This window comes from Nyctereutes procyonoides, unplaced genomic scaffold (assembly GCF_905146905.1).
Source record: "Nyctereutes procyonoides isolate TBG_1078 unplaced genomic scaffold, NYPRO_anot_genome, whole genome shotgun sequence".
NCBI lineage: Eukaryota > Metazoa > Chordata > Mammalia > Carnivora > Canidae > Nyctereutes > Nyctereutes procyonoides.
The window spans coordinates 54,185,094-54,204,475 of NW_026575125.1; the positions used below are offsets into that span (position 1 = coordinate 54,185,094).

At 36.9% G+C, this 19,382-nt stretch overlaps 1 pseudogene; it reads left to right on the forward strand.

Annotated features, from left to right (window-relative positions):
* The first annotated feature begins 15,993 nt into the window (after positions 1-15,993).
* LOC129518726 (microtubule-associated protein RP/EB family member 1-like) lies at positions 15,994-16,796 on the forward strand (annotated as a pseudogene).
* The last annotated feature ends 2,586 nt before the right edge of the window (positions 16,797-19,382 follow it).

Sequence of the window (19,382 nt, forward strand, 5' to 3'; positions counted from 1 at the left end):
CCCCTCACATTTTATATATTGATGTCATAATTTATATTTTTATATATGTGTATACATTAAAAATATTGTAGCTGTAGTTATTTTTATACTTTGTTTTAACTTTTATAGGAGAATATATTATTTACACCATCATTACAATATTAGAATATCATGAATTTGACAATATTCATACCTCTATAGTGAATTTTATACCTTAAAATTTTTTCATGTTAACATCTTTTTATTTCATCTTGAAGAATTCCTTTTAGCATGTCTTTTGTAAGACATGTCTGATGATGATGATAGTCTCCAACACTCCTGTTTGAGAAAGTGATGATCTCTCCTTCATTTTCAAAAAAAAAAAAGCCTTGGCAGCTATAGTTTTCTTGATTGGTAGGGTTTCTTGTCAGCACTTTGATTATTACTCCACTCTTTGCTTGTCTGCAAGAATTATGTTGAGAAATCCACTGACAATTTTATGGGGGATTATCCCTTGTATGTGACAAGTTGCTTTTCTTTTGCTACATTCAAAATTCCCCTTTTGTTTTTGCCTATTGGTAATTTGATTACGTTTCTTAGCGAATATCTCTTTATGTATATTTAGGGTTCTTGGAAATTCATGGATCTGGATTATCATTTCCCTTTCCAGAGTAGGGGAATTTTCTGTCTTTATATTTTTTAAGATTTTATATATTTATTCATGAGAGACAGAGAGAGAGAGAGAGAGGCAGAGACACAGGCAGAGGGAGAAGCAGGCTCCATGTAGGGAGCCAGATGTGGGACTTGATCCCGAGTCCCCAGGAGCACACCCTGGGCTAAAGGCAGCGCTAAACTGCTGAGCCACCCAGGCTGCCCAAGTCATTATTTATTTAAATAAGCTTTCTGTCCCCCTTCTTTTTTCTCTGTGACTAGAGAGAATCCCATAATTCACACATTTTTTTCTTTTTTTATATTATCTTATAAGATACATAGTCTTTCTTTATTCTTCTTTATTGTTATTTTTTGTTGTTGTTGTTGTTCTTACTGTGTAATTTAAAAATACCTGTCCTCAATCCCACTGGTCCTGTTTTCTGCTTGGTTAAATTTTTTCTTTTTTTAAAAAATATTTTATTTATTTATTCATGAGAGACAGAGAGAGAAAGGCAGAGACATAGTGTGCATCCATTTCTGGGTTTTCTATTCTGTTCCATTGATCTATGTGTCTGCTTTCATGCCAGTACCATACTGTTCTTATCGCTGCAGGTTTCTAACATAGCTTGAAGTCCAGAATCTTTATGCCTTCAGTTCCGTTTTTCTTTTTCAGGATTGCTTTGGCTACTCGGGGTCTTTTGTGGTTCTACACAAGTTTTAGGATTGTTGGTTCTTGCTCTGTGAAAAATGCCGGCGGTATTTTGACAAGGATTCCATTAAATGTGTATATTTCTTTGAATGGTATGGACATTTTTAACAATGTTCTTCTAATCCATGAGCATGTAATTTATGCTTGTTTCCTTGTGTCCTCTTCAATTTCTTTCAGAAATGTTCTGTAGTTTTCAGAGTACATATCTTTTACCTCTTTAATTAGGTTTATTCCTAAGTAATTTAATGGTATAGATTCCTTGATTTATATTTCTGCTGCTTCAATATTGGTGTATAAATTTTGTTTGTTTCTGTATTGTCTATTTCTCCAATCTTTATCATTTCCCTTCTTCTGCTGGCTTTAGCCTTTGTTTGTGATTCCTTTTCTAGCTACTTTAGGTGTAAGGTTAGCTTGTGTATTTGAGACTTTTGCTTCTTCGGGTAGACCTGTATTGCAATATCCCAAAGGACTGCCGTTGTTGTATCCCAAAAGTTTTGAGTTTTGGATTGTCATGTTTTCATTTTCATTTCCTTCCATATCTTTTTAAAACTGCTTCCTTAATTTCCTTATTCACTCATTTATTCTTTAATAGGGTGTTTTTTAAATCCATGTATTTGAGGTTTTTCCAAATTTTTTCTTGTAGTTGACTTCAAGTTCCATAGTGCTGTGGTCTAAGGCTACTTTCAGGATTTTTCCTTGTCTGTGTATTTTGTAAATTTGACTATGTTATGTCTTGGTGTGGGATTGCTGTTGTTGATTTTGATGGGAGTTCTCTGAAATTTGAAATTTTGACGTTTTTTTCCTTCCCCAGGTTAGGGATGTTTTCAGCTATAATATGCTCAAATATAACTTCTGCCTCCTCTTCCCTCCCTTCTTCTTCTGGGACTCCTATGTTACAAATATTATTACACCTTAAGGAGTTGCTGAGTTCCCTAATTCTACTTCTGTGATCCAATAGTTTTCTTTCCCTCTTCTTTACAGCTTCATTATTTTCCATAATTTTATCTTTGATATCATTGATTTGTTCCTCTGTTTCATCCATTCACATTGCATCCAGTTGGGTTTGCATCTCAGTTATGGAATTTTTTATTTTGGCCTGGCTAGTTTTAAATTCTTTTATATCTGCAGTAAGGGATTCTCTAGTGTCTTCTATGCTTTTATCAAGTCCAACTTATGTCCTTATGATTGTTGTTTTAAATTCTGGCTAAGGCATCTTACTTATATCACCCAGTGTTCATCATGACACATGCACTCTTTAATCCCCATCACCTATTTAACCTATACCCTGACCAACCTCCTTTCTGTTAACTATCAATTTGTTCTTCATAATTGCAAATCTGTTTTTAGTTTGTCTTCCTCTCTCTTTTTCATATTTGCTCATTTGTTCTGCTTAATTCCACTTATGAAATCGTAAGGTATTTGTCTTTCTCTGACTTATTTTTCTTAGTGTAATACTCTCTAGCTTCATCCATGTCATTGCAAATGACAAGGTTTCATTCTTATAGATTAAAAATATTTCATCATGTGTACATATGATCACATCTTCCTAATCAATTCATTAATCACCCTTAGGCTGTTTCTACATTTTGTTTATTTTAAATAATGTTGCTAAAATAATTGGGATACATATATACCTTTGGATTTGTATTTTTGTATTATACAAGTAAATACCCATTAATGTGATTAGTGGGTCATAGGATAGTTCTATTTTAAATTTTTTTCAGGAAACTACATACAGTTTTCAACAGTGGCTGTACTAGCCTGTATTCCCACCAAAAGTGCAAGAGTGTTCCCTTTTACCACATCCTTGCCAACACCTGTTGTTTCTTGTGTTTTTGTTTTAGTCATTCTGACAGGTAGGAGGTGTAGTTTTGACTTGCATTTCCCTAATGATGAGTCATGATATGCATCTTTTTATGTATCTGCGGGCCATCTGGATGTCTTTCATGGGAGAAATATATGTTCATGTTCTTTGTTTATTTTTAAATTGAATTATTTTGTGTTTTTTTTTTTTTGGTTGAGTTTATAAGTTCCTTTGGATACTAACCCTTTAACAGATATATCATTTGCAATTATTATCTCCCATTCATTAGATTACCTTCTACATTTGTCAATTGTTTCTTTTGCTGTACAGAATTTTAAAATTTTGATGTAGTATCAATAGTTTATATTCCCCTTTCCTTGCTTTAGGAAACCTATTTAGAAAATAGGTACTACATCCTATGTTGAAGAAGTTACTGTCTGTATGCTCTTCTAGAATTTTTATGGTTTCAGGTCTCACATTTAGGTCTTTTTTTTTTTTTACATTTAGGTCTTTAATCTATCTGGAAGTTAATTTTCATACGTTGAAAGAAAGTGGTCCAGGAGGAATCAAGATGGCAGAGGAGAAGGGGACCCTAATTTCTTCTGGTCCCTGGAATCCACTTAGATAGTTATCAAATCATTCTGAACACCTGTGATCAACTGGAGATATGTGAAAGAATTGCTGCAATTCTAGAATAAAAAGTGACCACTTTTTGCAAGGGAGGAAGTGTGGAGACTGAATCTGAGGTGATATATCAAAAGATAAACGGCAGGAGGAGGGAGTTTCCTTAAGCCACCCATCAGAAAGTGTTATAAGCAAAAGAGCACACAATCTGAACTTTTAGAAGTCTGCTCTGGTGGAGGATGGTCCCTGCCTTAAAGGTGCTCAGGTGACAAAGCAAGGCAGTATGCCAGATGGGAGAGCGTAGTCTCAGGATCCCCAGGGTCCCTGAGTGCAGCAGAGTTCCCAAGGATCAGAGCAGGGAAGCCATTTGCAAAAAGCGAGTCTAAGCACCAGCTTTCTGCTCAGTGCTGCCATAAACTGCAAACCACTGCAAGTTCAGTGACTGCTCTCCAATCAGGAGCCCAGCAAAAAGCAGAAGCATGATGAGACCCCCTCCCTCCCCTGGGAGGAGTGGCATGGATCTGCTCCGCAGGAGTTTATAAAATTTGGGATATCATAATAGGGTCACATGCCTAAGATAAAAATGTTCAGTCACAGGCTCAGTGAAAACAGTTCAGACAGAAACCAAGGAGACAAAAATGATTGACTGCTTTTCTGTGAGGGCTCACTGTAGAGTTGAGGGATCGACTTTCAGCTCTAGGCTAGAGATCAAGGCTTCACCATTTTCATACCCCCATTAATCAATGCTGAAAACTTTCAGGGAATACGACAGTGCTACATAGTGCAATCCACTTACACTGAGATTGCCTCCCTGGTAAGAAGAGTACAATTCCACTCAGGCAAAGACATCTGAGATTCAGCACAAAAGGCCCTTCCCCAAGACTCCAGCAGGAACATCTGGCTAATATCAAGTTTACCAACCATAGAGAACTGCAAAACTTAGTTCTTGGGGTAAACAGAATATAGCATTCATGGTTGTTTTTGTTTTTTAATTCCCCTAGTCTTTCAGTTTTATTTTATTTTTCCTTTTCAGCTATTTTCTTATTTTGTCAATTCTTTTTAAAGTGCTTTTAATTTTTATTTTTACTATATATATGCATATGTATTCATTTTTAGTTTCCTTTCATTGTATTCAATTTTATTTTTATACCTATATAGGTTTTCCTTTCTTTCCTATTTTGGGATCTAGTTTCTTCTAACAAAAAGATCAAAATACACCCAAGATCTAGTCTATTTTTGTGTTCTCTTTTACTTTTTTGGTGGATTTCTCTCTCTCCTCTCCCTCTTTCTCTGTCTCTCTCTGTCTCTTTCTATATATTTTTATGTGTTCTTTCATTTTGTTTGTATTTTCTGGCATTGTTGCTATTTTTATAGTCTATCTCTCTTTCATCTATTCTTTTCTGAAAATAAGGAAAAGACAGAGAAACTCACCCAAAAGAAAGAACAGAAAGAAGTACTCACTGCCAGGTATTTAATCAATATGGCTATAAATAAGATGTTATTACTACCATTCAAAACCATGATTATAAAGATATTAGCTGGGCATAAAAAAACATAGAAGACACTACAGAATCCCTTGGTGGAGAAATAAAAGAACTAAAATCTAATCAGACCAAAATCAAAGAGGCTATTATTGAGATGCAGTAAAAAAAATGGAGTCTCTGAAGATAAATGAGGCAATAGAGAAAGTCAGTGATATAAGAAAAAATGATAGAAATTAAGGAAGTGAGAAAAAGAGAGAGAAACAACTACTGGGTCATAAAGGGAGACTTTGATAAATCAGCAATAACATAAAACAAAATAATGTTAAAATATTAGAGATCCCAGAAAGAGGGGGGAGAAGTTTATTTGAAAAATTATAGCTGAAAATTTCCCTAATCTGTAGAAGGAAACAAACACTCACATCTGAAAAGCACAGAGGACCCCCCAAAAAATTCAATAAAATATGTCAACACCTTGACATGTAACAATGAAGCTTGCAAATATCAGAGATAAAGAGAAAATCCTGAAAGCAGCTTGGGACAAGAGTTTCCTAACCTACAAGGGTAGATTACATAAGCCTGGCAGCAGGCAGGTCCATAGAGACCTGTCAGTCCAGAAAGGACTAGCATGATATATTGAAGGTTATAAATGGGAAAAATATGCAGCCAAGAATATTTTATCTGGCAAGTCTGTCATTCAGAATAGGAGAGATAAAGAGTTCCCAAGACAAAGAGAAAGTAAAAATTTAATCACTAAACCAGCCCTGCAAGAAATATTGAAGGGGATCCATTGAGTGAAGAGAGAGCCCAAATGTAACAAAGACCAGAGAAGAACAGAGACAATCTATAGAAACAGGGACTTTACAGGTAATACAATGGCACTAAATTCATATCTTTCAATAGTTACTTTTAATGTAAATGGGCTAAGTGCTTCAATCAAAAGATGCAGTATATCAGACTGGATAAAAAAATAAAACCCATCAATATGCTGTCAACAAGAGACTCATTTTAGACCCGAAGACACCTCCAGATTTCAAGTGAGAGGGTGGAGAACAACTTATCATGCTAACAAACATCCAAAGAAAGCTGGGGTAGTTGGGACGCCTCGGTGGCTCAGCAGTTGAGCATTTGCCTTTGACGCAGATTGTGATCCCAGGGTCTGGGATCCAGTCCCACATCAGCTCCTGCAGAGAGCCCGTTTCTCCCTCTGCCTATGTCTCTGTCTCTCTCTGTGTGTGTCTCTCATGAATAAATAAATAAAATCTTTAAAAGAAAAAGAAAGCTTGGGTAGCAAATCCTATATGAGACAAACTAGATTCAAACCAAAGATCGTCATAAAAGGTGAAAAGAACACTATATCATAATAAAAGGGTCAATACAACAAGATCTAACAATTGCAAATATTTATGCCCTTAATACGGGAGTGATCAATTATATAAATGAATTAATAACAAAATTAAAGAAACACTTTGATAGTAATACAATAATAATAAGGGACTTTAACACCCCACTCACAGCAATTGATAGATAATCTAAGCAGAAGATCAGTAAGGAAACAAAGCCTTTGAATGACACAATGGACCAGATGGACTTCACAAATATATTCAGAGTATTTCATCCTAAAGCTTTAATTCATTCCCCTGAAATGCACATGGAACATTCTCCAGAATAGATCACAACTGGGTCACAAATAAGTTCTACACTGGGTACCAAAAGATTGGGATTATTTCAGACCACATTGCTTTAAAACTTGAACTCAGGGGTGGCCCGGGTGGCTCAGTGGTTTAGCGCCGCCTTCAGCCCAGGGTGTGATCCTGGAGACCCAGGATCAAGTCCCATGTCTGGCTTCCTGCATGGAGCCTGCTTCTCCCTCTGCCTGTGTCTGTGCCTCTCTGTGTGTGTGTCTCTCATGAATAATAATAATAATAATAATAATAATAATAATAATAAACGTGAACTCAATCACAGAGAAAACTTTGAAGGAATAAAAATACATGGAGCTTAAAGAATATCATACTAAAGAACAAATGGGTCAATCAGGAAACTAAAGAGGTTTTTTTTTCTAATTTTAATTATTTAATCATGAGAAACAGAGAGAGAGAGAGAGAGAGAGAGAGAGAGAGATAGGCAGAGGCACAGGCAGGCTCATGCAGGGAGCCCGACATGGGACTCGATTCCAGGTCTCCAGGATCACGCCCTGGGCTGAAAGGCGGCGCTAAACCGCTGAGTCACCCGGGCTGCCCGAAATTAAAGAGGTATTAAAAAATTCATAGAAACAAGTGAAAATAAAAACACAACAGTTAAGAAACTTTGGGATTCAAGAAAGGAGATCCTGGGATCCCTGTGTGGCGCAGCGGTTTGGCGCCTGCCTTTGGCCCAGGGCGCGATCCTGGAGACCCGGGATCGAATCCCACATCAGGCTCCCGGTGCATGGAGCCTGCTTCTCCCTCTGCCTGTGTCTCTGCCTCTCTCTCTCTCTCTCTGTGACTATCATAAATAAAAATAAATAAATAAAACTTTTTTAAAAAAAGAAAGGAGATCCTAAAATGTAAGTATATAGCAATACAGACCTTTCTCAAGAAACAAGAAAAATCTCAAATATACAACCTAACTTTACACCCGAAGGAGCTGGAAAAAAGTAAATAAGCTCTAAGCCTAGCAGGAGAAGAGAAATAATACAGAATAGAGCAGAAATTGGGCAGCCCCAGTGGCTCAGTGCTTTAGTGCCGCCTTCAGCTCTGGGTGTGATCCTGGAGACCCGGGATCAAGTCCACTCAGGCTCCCTGCATGGAGCCTGCTTCTCCCTCTGCCCGTGTCTCTGCCTCTCTCTCTCTCTCTCTCCCTCTCTCTCTCTGTCTCTCTTGAATGAATGAATGAATAAATAAATAAATAAATCTTTTTTAAAAAATGAATAGAGCAGAAATCAACGAAATAGAAGTCAAAAGAAGATTATAACAGATCAATAAAACTAGGAGCTGGTTCCTTAAAAGAATTAATAACATCAATAAACTCTAAGCTAGACTTTAAAATAGAAAAGAAATTGGACCTAAGTAAGTAAAATCATAAATGAAAGAGGAGACTTCACAACCAACAAAAAGTAATACAAAAAATTATAGAAGCAGATTTTGAGCAACTATAAGCCAAAAAATAGGCAATCTGGGAGAAATGGATGCATTTCCATTTCTAGAAACAGAAATAGAAAACCTGAATAGACCCATAACCAGTAAAAAATTGAATCAGTTATCAAAAATTTCCAACGAACAAGAGTCCAGCTGTAATCATCAAGGCACTGTGGTATTGGCACAAAGACAAAGATAGATCAATGGAACAAGATAAGGAACCCAGCAAAAAAGGATAAGAAACCCAGAAATGGACCCTCAACTCTGTGGTCAACTAATCTTTGACAATAGCAGGAAAAAATATCCAATGGAAAAAAGTCTGCTCAACAAACTGTTTTGGGAAAATTGGACACCCACATACGATGAATGAATGATCTAAACGTGAGACAGGAATTCATCAAAATTCTAGAGAACACAGGCAGCAACCTCTTCGACCTTGGCCACAGCAACTTATTGCTAGATTTGTCTTCAAAGGCAAAGGAAATAAAAGTAAAAATGATCTATTGGGACTTCATCAAGATAAAAAGCTTTTGCACATCAAAGGAAACTGTTGACAAAACTAAAAGACAACCTACAGAATGGGAGCAGATAAAGAGCTAGTATCCAAAATCTATAAAGAAATTATCAAACTGAACACCCCCAAAAAACAAACAATTCAGTCAAGAAATGGAAAGAAGACATGAGCAGGCATTTTTCTAAAGAAGTCATACAAGTGGCCCACAGACACATGAAAATATGTTCAATATCACTAGTTTTCAGAGAAATACAAATCAAAATCACAATGAGATAACACTTTACATCAGTTAGAATGGCAAAAATTAACAAGACAGGGAACAACAAATGTTGACAAGGATGTGGAGAAAGGGGAATGCTCTTACACTGTTGGTGGGAATGCAAGCTGGTATTGCCACTCTGGAAAACAGTATGGAGGTTCCTCAAAAAGTTAAAAATACAGATATAGTGAAACAAAGGGGAACTTGCATCCCTATGTTAATAGCAACAATGTCCACAAAGCCAAACTGGAAGGAGCTGACATGTCCTTCAACAGGTAAATGGATATAGAAGATGTGGTATATATTTGCATATATATACATTTGCTTATATATACATTTGCATATATATTTGTATATATATTTGCTTATATATACATATATATGCTTATATATATGCTTATATTTTGCATATATACATTTGCTTTTATATACATTTGCATATATATATATATATATAAAATGAAATATTACTCATCCATTGGAAGTGATGAATACCCACCATTTATATCAATGTGGATGGCACTGGAGGGTATTATACTACGTGAAATAAGTTAATCAGAGAGACAATTATCATATGATTTCGTTCATATGCAGAATAGAAGAAATACTGCAAAGGACCTTAAGGGAAGGGAGGGAGACAAACCACAAGAGACTCTATACTCTGGAAAATAAAGTGAGGGTTGCTGAAGGGGAGATGGGTGGGGGGTTGGAGTAACTGGGTAATGGGCATTAAGGAGGGCACAAGATGTTATGATCACTGGTGTTATATGCAACTAATGAATTATTGAAATGAATTATTAAAAACTAGATCTGAAACTAAGTATGTACTATATGTTGGCTAATTGAATTTAAATTAAAAAAAGAACTATTGCTCAGCCATCAAAACAATGAAATCTTAGTATTTGGTAAGATGTGGATGGAACTAGAATGTATATACTAAGTGAAATTAGTCAATCAGAGAAAGACAATTATCATATGAGTTCACTCTTAGGTGGAATTACAGAAACAAAGCAGATACCCATAGGGGAAGAAAGGGAAAAGTAAAATAATATGAAATCAGAGAGGGAGACAGACTCATAAGATATTTCTTATTTCTGAAACTAATACACTATATGTTAATTAATTGATTTTAAATTTAAAAAGTGGTGCAGTTTCATTCTTTTGCATGTTGCTGATCAGTTTTACCAAAACCATTTGTTGATACATACATATTGTTGATATATATTTTTTATAATATTCAGAACATAGTTCTTTCAACTGTGCTTTGGTTTATTCCTAGGTATCTTATTATTTTTAGTGTAATTATAAATGGAATTGTTTTCTTACTTTCTCTTTCTGCAGCTTTATTATTGTTATGACCATGCCACAGATTTGTGTACAGTCTTTTTTTATCTTGTGACTTTGCTGAATTCATTTATCAGTTCCAGCACTTGATTGGTAGAGTCTTTCAGGTTTTGTATGAATTATATCATGTAATCTGCAAATAATGAAAATATTACTTATTTCTTATGAATTGGGATGTGTTTTATTTCTTTTTGTTGTCTGATTGCTGTGGCTAGGACTTCCAGCACCATGCTGAATAAAAGTGGCAAGAGTGGACATCCTTGTCTTGATCCTGACCTTAGAGGAAAAGCTTTCAATTTTTGCCTATTAAGTATGGTGTTAGCTGCATGTTGTTCATATGTCAACTTTAGTATTTTGAGGTATGTTCTCTCTAAACCTACTTTGTTGGAGGTTTTTATGATGAATGAATGTTGTAGTTTGTCACATGCTTTTTCTGCATGTATTGAAGTAATCATTTGTTTACTAACCTTTCTTTTATTAATGTTATCATATTGATTTGTGTATATTGAGTCACTCATGCAGCTCACTTGATCATGGTGAATGATTTTTTTAAATGTATTCTTGGATTTGATTTGCTCATATTTTGTTGAGGAGTTTTGCACCTATGTTCATAAGAGGTATTGGCCTATAGTTATCTTTTATTTGTTGTATCTTTATTTGGATTTGGTATCAGGGCAATGCTGACCTTATGGAATCAATTTGGAAGTTTTCCTTACTTTTCTATTTCTTAGGATAGTTTGAGAATAAATGGAATTAATTCTTTAAATGTTTGGGATTTGCCTGTGAAGCCATCTGTTCCTGGACTTTTTTTTGTGGAAGGTTTTGTTTTGTTTTGTTTTTCATTACTGACTAAAATTCTTGGTGGTTACTGGTATGTTCAAATTTTCTATTTCTTCCTATTTCAGTTTTGGTAGTTTATATGTTTCTAGGAATTTATCAATTTCTTCTAGCTTGTCCAATTTGTTGGTATATAGTTTTGATAATATTCTTTTTAAATTATATTTCTGTTGAGTTGGTTATTTCTCCTTTATCATTTGTAAGTTTATTTATTTGAGTCTTTTTTTTCTTGATAAGTCTGGTTAACTGGTAATTTTAAACAGTGTTTCCTTAAAATCCAGGTTTGCTTGTTAATTCCTCCACATTCTCTATTGCCACCCCATACTTCTTCTTGGCCCAACCTAAGTCACATGGTCAATATTAAACCAATCACTGTGGCCAGGGGAATGGTGTACTCTGACCAGTGCATCATATATCCATTCTTCTAATAGAGGAGAAAGTGGGATGAGCTCTATTACAACCATACAGGAAATCTAAATTCTCTATGGTATGTTACACTACCAAAGCTATAGTTTCTTATGAAAAATAAAGACCTAAATGTAGTTACAATAGGTAAAGCTTAATTTAATTTAGGTATGTAAAGCATAATGCTTAATAAAAAGTCCAAATTATCAGGTTATTCATTAGCATTCTTCAAGTGTCCAGCATAAAATATTGCACTATTCAGTTATTTATTGAACTAATAGTTATTGAGGACTTACACTATGTAAAGAAATGCTGTAATTGCTATGGAGAAATAAAAAGTAAATAAACAAGATAAGCCATTCTCTCACACAGTTTACAATTAGCTGAAGGAGAAACATATATATTTCTATAATAAGAAATTATGAGGACTGATGGAATTAATCATATGATACCATAATACAGATTCTATACGGATTTATCATACTTTGCACATTAGTTATTTTCTTGGGTCATTGCATATAAAACAACATTTACATATTGATTCTTACTGTTAGTGAACTTCTATTAGGACTTCAGGGTTGTATATTTACAGGAAATATTTTGGCTTCAGGGTGTGCATGCACACACACACACATAAACAAACACACATGTATCAGAGGAATTTAGAGATCATGAACCACAGTGGTGCTCCATTTTACCTGCACATTATTGTCTGCTCATTAGAGGCACCAGGGGTGCATTTAAGAAAATATCAAATGTTTGGAGTCCATCCTCAGAGATTCTGACTTAATTAGTGAGGGATGGTGTTGGATATTTTTTTAAATGTTCTCCCAAGTGATTCTAATGTGTAGAAAGTACTTATCTAGTCTAGCCATTTCATGTTGCAATTGAAGAAAGTGAGACTCAGAGAAAATATGTAATTTGCACAAGATAATATTAGATAGAGTCCTGCTTGCCTGCTTCCTAATCTACATATTTTGAAGATAATTTTATCTTTGTTTTTCAATCTCTGTACATTAAATTCTCTGACATTATCTTTTATAAGAAATGTAAGTAAAAGTTGGGGAGGGGACTTTCTTATACCACAGACAAAAATAAATTCAAAATGGACTAAAGATCTAAATGTGAGACCTGAAACACCATAAAAATCCTAGAGGAGAACACAGGCAGTAAACTCTTTAATATAGGCCGTAGCAAATTCTTTCTGGATATGTCTCCAAAGGCAAGGGAAACAAAAGCAAAAATAACTATTGGAACCACATAAAAATAAAAGGCTTCTGCACACAAATCAACAAAAATAAAAGGCAACTGTGGCACCTGGGTAGTAAGGTTTGTTAAGCATCTGACTCTTGGCTTTGGCTCAGGTTGTTATCTCAAGGTCATGAGATTGAGCCCCATGTTGGGCTACATACTCAGCATGGAGTCTAAGTTTCTCCCTTTCCCTTTGCCCCTCCCCATGATTGCTCTCTCCCCCTCTCCCTCAAGTAAATAAATATATCTTTAAAAAAATTTTAAAGTAAAAGGCAACCTATGGAATGGGAGAAGATATTTACAAATGACATATCTGATAAAGGGTTAGTATCCAAAATATACAAAGGAATTTTAAAACCCAACACCCAAAAAACAAATAATTCAGTCCAAAAAATGGGCAGAAAACATGAAAAGAGATATTTTTCTAAAGATGACATACAAATGGTCAATAGCCAAATAAAAAGAAGCTCAACATTACTCACCATCAGAGAAATATAAATCAAAACTACAATGAGATATCACTTCAACCTTCAGAATAGTGAAAATCAACAACATAAGAAAGAACAGGTGTTGGCAAGGATGTAGAGAAAACGGGACCCTCTTACATTGCTGGTAAGAATGCAAACTGGTGCAGCCACTCTGAAAAACAGGATGAAGTTTCCACAAAAAGTGAAAAGTAGAACTACCATATGATCCAGCAATTGCACTACTAGGTATTTACCCCAATAACACAAAAATACTAATTCAAAGGCATACATGCACCTTGGTGTTTATAGCAGCATTATCTACAACTGTCAAATTATGAAAAGAGCTCAAATGTCCATCGACTGGTGAATGGATAAAGAAAATATCAGCCATAAAAAAAGAATGACATGGATGGAGCTAGAGAGTATTATGCTAAGCAAGATAAGTCAGTCAGAGAAAGAAAAATACCATATGATTTCACTCATATATAGAATTTAAAGGGGAGCCTGGATGGCTCAGCAGTTTAGTGTCACCTTCAGCACAGGGCATGATCCTAGAGACCTGGGATCAAGTCCCACATCGGGCTCCCTGCATGGGGCCTGCTTCTCCCTCTGCCTGTGTCTCTGCCTCTCTTTCTCTGTGTCTCTCATGAATAAATAAATAAAAATTTTAAAAAAGAATTTAAAAACTAAATAAATGAGCAAAGGAGAACGAGAGAGAAAGAAAGAGAGAAAGAAAGAGGGAAAGGCAAACCAAGAAACAGAGTCTTAACTATAGAGAGCAAACAGATAGTTACCAGAGGGGAGGCAGGTGGAGGTATGGGTTGAATAGTTGATGGGGATTAAGGAGTGTACTTGTGATGAGTACCAGGTATTGTATGGAAGTGCTGTATGGTGACATACTTCTGAAACTAATGTTACACTGAATGTTAATTAACCGGAATTTAAATAAAAACTTCAAAAATTTTGGGCAAGGAACAAAGTGGATCATTATATATGACTGTGTTCCCCAATCACCCATCCTTAAAGAAGAGTGCACTGCAATGTAAGAACTGAAAATAGAGTTTTTGAAGAAGAAAATGTGTGTTCCAGAGGGTCTGTCTTCTGCTTTCTTCTCTCAATACACTCTAAGTGGTCCATCTTCTCCCATGGCTTCAATTATGTCATACATCCCAATGAAACCCAAATTTCTAGCTCTGACTACTCCTCTCACATACATTCAGATACATACAACCATTTGTGTGTTATACACACACACACACACACACACACACACACACACATAATCAGTGGTACTCACTGAGGGGTAATTGTGCCCCCACAAAAGACATTTAGAGATGTCTGGAGTTATTTCTGTATCATGACTTGGGGAGGTTTTATTGACACGTAATGGGTAGAAACCAAAGATGCTGCAAAACACTGTAAAATGTACAGAAAAGCCCCATACAATGAAGCATTATCTAGCCTGAAAAGATCAGTAGTACTGAAGTTGAGAATCCCTGAGGTATACCAAGCTAGGATTCTCACAAACACATTAAAAGCAACATGCTCCAGTGTTATCTCATATTCAAACAAAACCCATTTTGGAAATTGTTTTTCTTATTTTCATTTTTGGATTATCCATTGCTGTTGAAGCCTTCATATCCTTAATATTTCTTAAACTCTTCTCCACTCCCACCTCTAATGGCTGCATTTGCCAAGGTTCTTCATACCTTATATGAACTATTAGTCTACTAGTGGGTATGGAGAACAGCACTTCATATTCTGACCTTGGATATCTTTGCATCCTCATCTCCTGTGACCAAAGCCATTACTCTGTGCTTCAGGAATCCAAATCACATATAATTCTCTCAAGGTTTCACTCTATTTCTTGACTCCTAACTTTGTACAATTCTTTTTTCTGCCTGAATTGTTCATTTCCTCCTCGCTCCCACACTCCCACTTCACCTACTTATTAAGACCAAGTTCAATGTTGTTTCTGGAAAAATGTCCACATTGCCCTACAAAGATTTAACTACCTTCTTCTCAGATTCCCCATGATATAACCTCTTGGCCTCAACTATATTATTTAATATTCTGCTCTTAGTTGTTTACATATCTGATTTCTTCATGATATTTGAGCACTATGTGTGTGTGTGTGTGTGTGTGTGTGTGTGTGTGCCAGGATGTATAATACATTTTATAAAAGACCTAGCACAATTTTGGTATTAAATAAATATATAAACAAACAAACAAATAAATAAATAGATAAATAGATAGATATGGGATATATATATATATATATGCCATATATATATCTATTCGATTTGCCAACATATAGTATAACACCAAGTGCTCATTCTGTCAAGTGCCCCCCTCAGTGCCCATCACCAAGTCACCCCATCCCCTGCCCACTTCTCCCCTTCCACTACCCTTTGTTCCTTTCCCAGAGTTAGGAGTCCCTCATGTTTTGTCACCCTCTCTAATTTTTCCCACTCGAAACAAATAGTCTTAAGATTTGTGTGGAATCAGGAGATGAAGACGGAACCGAAGCTGGGCACAGGCAGTGGACACGGTCCCGCCGAGAGCCAAAGATGGCAGTGAAGGTATACTCAATGTCCGTCACCAGTGATAACCTAAGTCGACATGATATGCTGGCCTGGATCAATGAGTCTCTGCAGCTGAATCTAACAAAGATTGAACAGTTGTGCTCAGGGGCTGCCTATTGTCAGTTTATGGACATGCTATTCCCTGGCTCCACTGCCTTGAAGAAAGTGAAATTCCAGGCTAAACTAGTTCATGAATACATCCAGAACTTCAAAATACTACAAGCAGGTTTTAAGAAAATGGGTGTTGACAAAATAATTCCTGTGGACAAATTAGTAAAAGGAAAGTTTCAGGACAATTTTGAATTTGTTCAGTGGTTCAAGAAGTTTTTTGATGCAAACTATGATGGAAAAGACTATGACCCTGTAGCTGCCAAAGTCAAGAAACTGCAGTGGCTCCCTCCCTTGTTGCTCCAGCTCTGAACAAACCAAAGAAACCTCTCAGCTCTAGCAGTGCAGCTCCACAGAGGTCCATTGCAACACACAGAACTACTGCAACCCCTAAGGCTGGCCGGGGTGTGGTGCGAAAGAATCCTGGTGTGGGCAACGGGGATGATGAAGCAGCTGAATTGATGCAGCAGGTCAATGTATTGAAACTTACTATCGAAGACTTGGAGAAAGAGAGAGATTTCTACTTTGGAAAGCTAAGGAACATTGAACTGATTTGCCAGGAGAATGAAGGGGAAAACAACCCTGTATTGCAGAGGATCCTGGACGTTCTCTATGTGACAGATGAAGGCTTTGTGATACCTGATGAAGGGGGCCCACAAGAGGAACAAGAGGAGTATTAACAGCCTGGACCAGCAGAGAAACATCTGAATTCTTCACTCCAAATCATGTGCTTAACTGTAAAATACCCCCTTTTATTATTCTTAGAGAACTCACTGGTTTCTTTTCATGAGCAAACAGTACCTCTTCTTAAAGTGCACTTTGCAGAAGTTTCACCCCTTTTCCAATGAGTTTGAGTTAGGAGCTTTCACCCTGTAGCAGAGCAGTATTAACATCTAGTTGGGTCACCTGGGGAACAGAGAGGCTGACCATGGGGCTCACTGTGTGGATGCTGGTAACACTCGCTATTGGAGAAGGTGCTTTTATGTCATACACTGAGGTGGAGTCCTCAGTAGAGAAATGTAAAGACTGATTTGAATTTTAAGCTAATGTGAAATCTTGGCAGAGAACGTTTTAATAAATAAATGCCTTAAGAGTAAAAAAAAAAAAAGATTTATGTGGAATCAGAAAAGACCCCGAATAGCCAGGGGAATATTGAAAAAGAAAACCAGAGCCAGGGGCATCATAATGCCGGATTTCAAGTTGTACTATAAAGCTGTGATCATCAAGAAAGTGTGGTCCTGGCACAAAAACAGACACATAGATCAATGCAACAGAATAGAGAGCCCAGAAATGGCCCCTCAACATTATGGTCAACTAATATTCCACAAAGCAGGAAAGACTATCCACTGGCAAAAGGACAGTCTCTTCAATAAATCGTGCTGGGAAAATTGGACAGCCACGTGCAGAAGAAAAAAAAACTAGACCGTTCTCTTACACCATACCCAAAGATAAACTCAAAGTGGATGAAAGATCTAAATGTGAGACAAGAATCCATCAAAATCCTAGAGGAGAACACAGGCAACACCCTTTTTGAACTTGGCCACAGCAACTTCTTGCAAGATCCATCTATGAAGGCAAGGGAAACAAAAGCAAAAATGAACTATTGGGACTTGATCAGAATAAAAAGCTTCTGCACAGCAAAAGAAACTAAAAGACAACCTACAAAATGGGAGAAGATATTTGCAAATGACATATCAGATAAAGGGCTAGTATGCAAGATCTTTAAATAAGTATTAAACTCAACAGCAAACAAATAAACAATCCAATTATGAAATGGGCAAAAGACATGAACAGAAATTTCACCAAAGAAGACATAGACATGGCCAACAAGCACATGAGAAAATGCACTTTGAATGTAGAGCATTAAAAGTCTGCTGAATCAGCACTGGATAAGACTGAAGGGTGAGTGATGTGATACCTTGGTCACCATCCTTAAAGAGGCAGCAGCCTAAGCAGAAAGGCAAAATAGAAATAACATTTTGCAAAATGCTTGGTGGCAAAAGGGAAACAGATCTATTCATACTGACTTCAGAACATGTTGGGGGACTTCTCTGAAAACAACGGATCTGGCAGGGGCCATTTTCTTCCCCTACATTCAGCATAAACACAGAGCCACCTGCAATAGGCAAAGCTGCACAGACACATGCTACCTAACCTACTAGCAGTATGACAAGCCCATGAGTTTTCCTGAGGACTAGAATACTCCAAGCCTGCTAGCCTAGGCCTTGGGCTCAGGGTAAATTTTGTTAAAGGTGCTCACCTGCTGTAGCTGCTGGGCAGATCTGCCATACAATATCCAGCTGTGCAACTATACCTACCTTTATGCCCTTTGTCCAGCTGCTGACCCAGCTGCCCTACTACACCATACCCACCCATGCACCCCCATGTAAATTTGCATCAACACTCCGCTGCATTTCCTCAGCCTTTGTCACACAATGCACCCAGTTCCCATGTGAACAACCACTGCTGTGAGGCACATAGCCAGCTGTTGCACATCACCCAGCTGTATTCCCATTCCCATTGTGGGCCCCAGCTGTTCCCAGTCATTGTTATGTGCCACACCTAGCCTCATGCCCCCAGCAGCATTGACACACAGCTTTGAGCTACTTCAGTGCTGAGGGGATCTGGCATAGGACTAGTGGTCCCATGAAATTTTGCAATAACTGCTTTCTTACTCCCAAGTTCCCCAGTAGGCATGTCCTATCAGGGATGGCCTGCCTGAGTCCCATTAACACTATAGAGAGAAAGCACAGCCCACATCAGGCAGAGAATCAGTGCAGAGGGCTGCACTTATAGCAAGAATTGACTCAGACATAACAGTAGGGCATAAGAAGCACACAAAGAGTACCCTCCTGAAGTGCTAAGATCTGGTAAAGGGGGCACACAGCACTGTAGTAACACTCCAGGACTCTTCTTCATAAAGTCACTACTTTCAAGAGTAGAAGATATATCTGACTTTCTTAACACACAAGAAATAGACACAGAAAGAGATACAAAACGAGAAGAGAGAGAGAGAGAGAGAGAGAGAGAGAGAGAGAGAGAGATCTATCCTAAATGAAAGAACAGGACAAACTCATGGCCAAATATCTAAGTGAAACAGGCATAAGTAACATGTCTGATAGCTAATTTAAAGCAGTGATCATAAGGATACTCACTGGCCTTGAGAAAAGAGTGGAAGACTTGAGAGTGGCATTAACATGGAGATAAGGCATATCATACCAGAAATAAGGGTTCAATAAACAAAATGAGAAACACACTTGATAGAA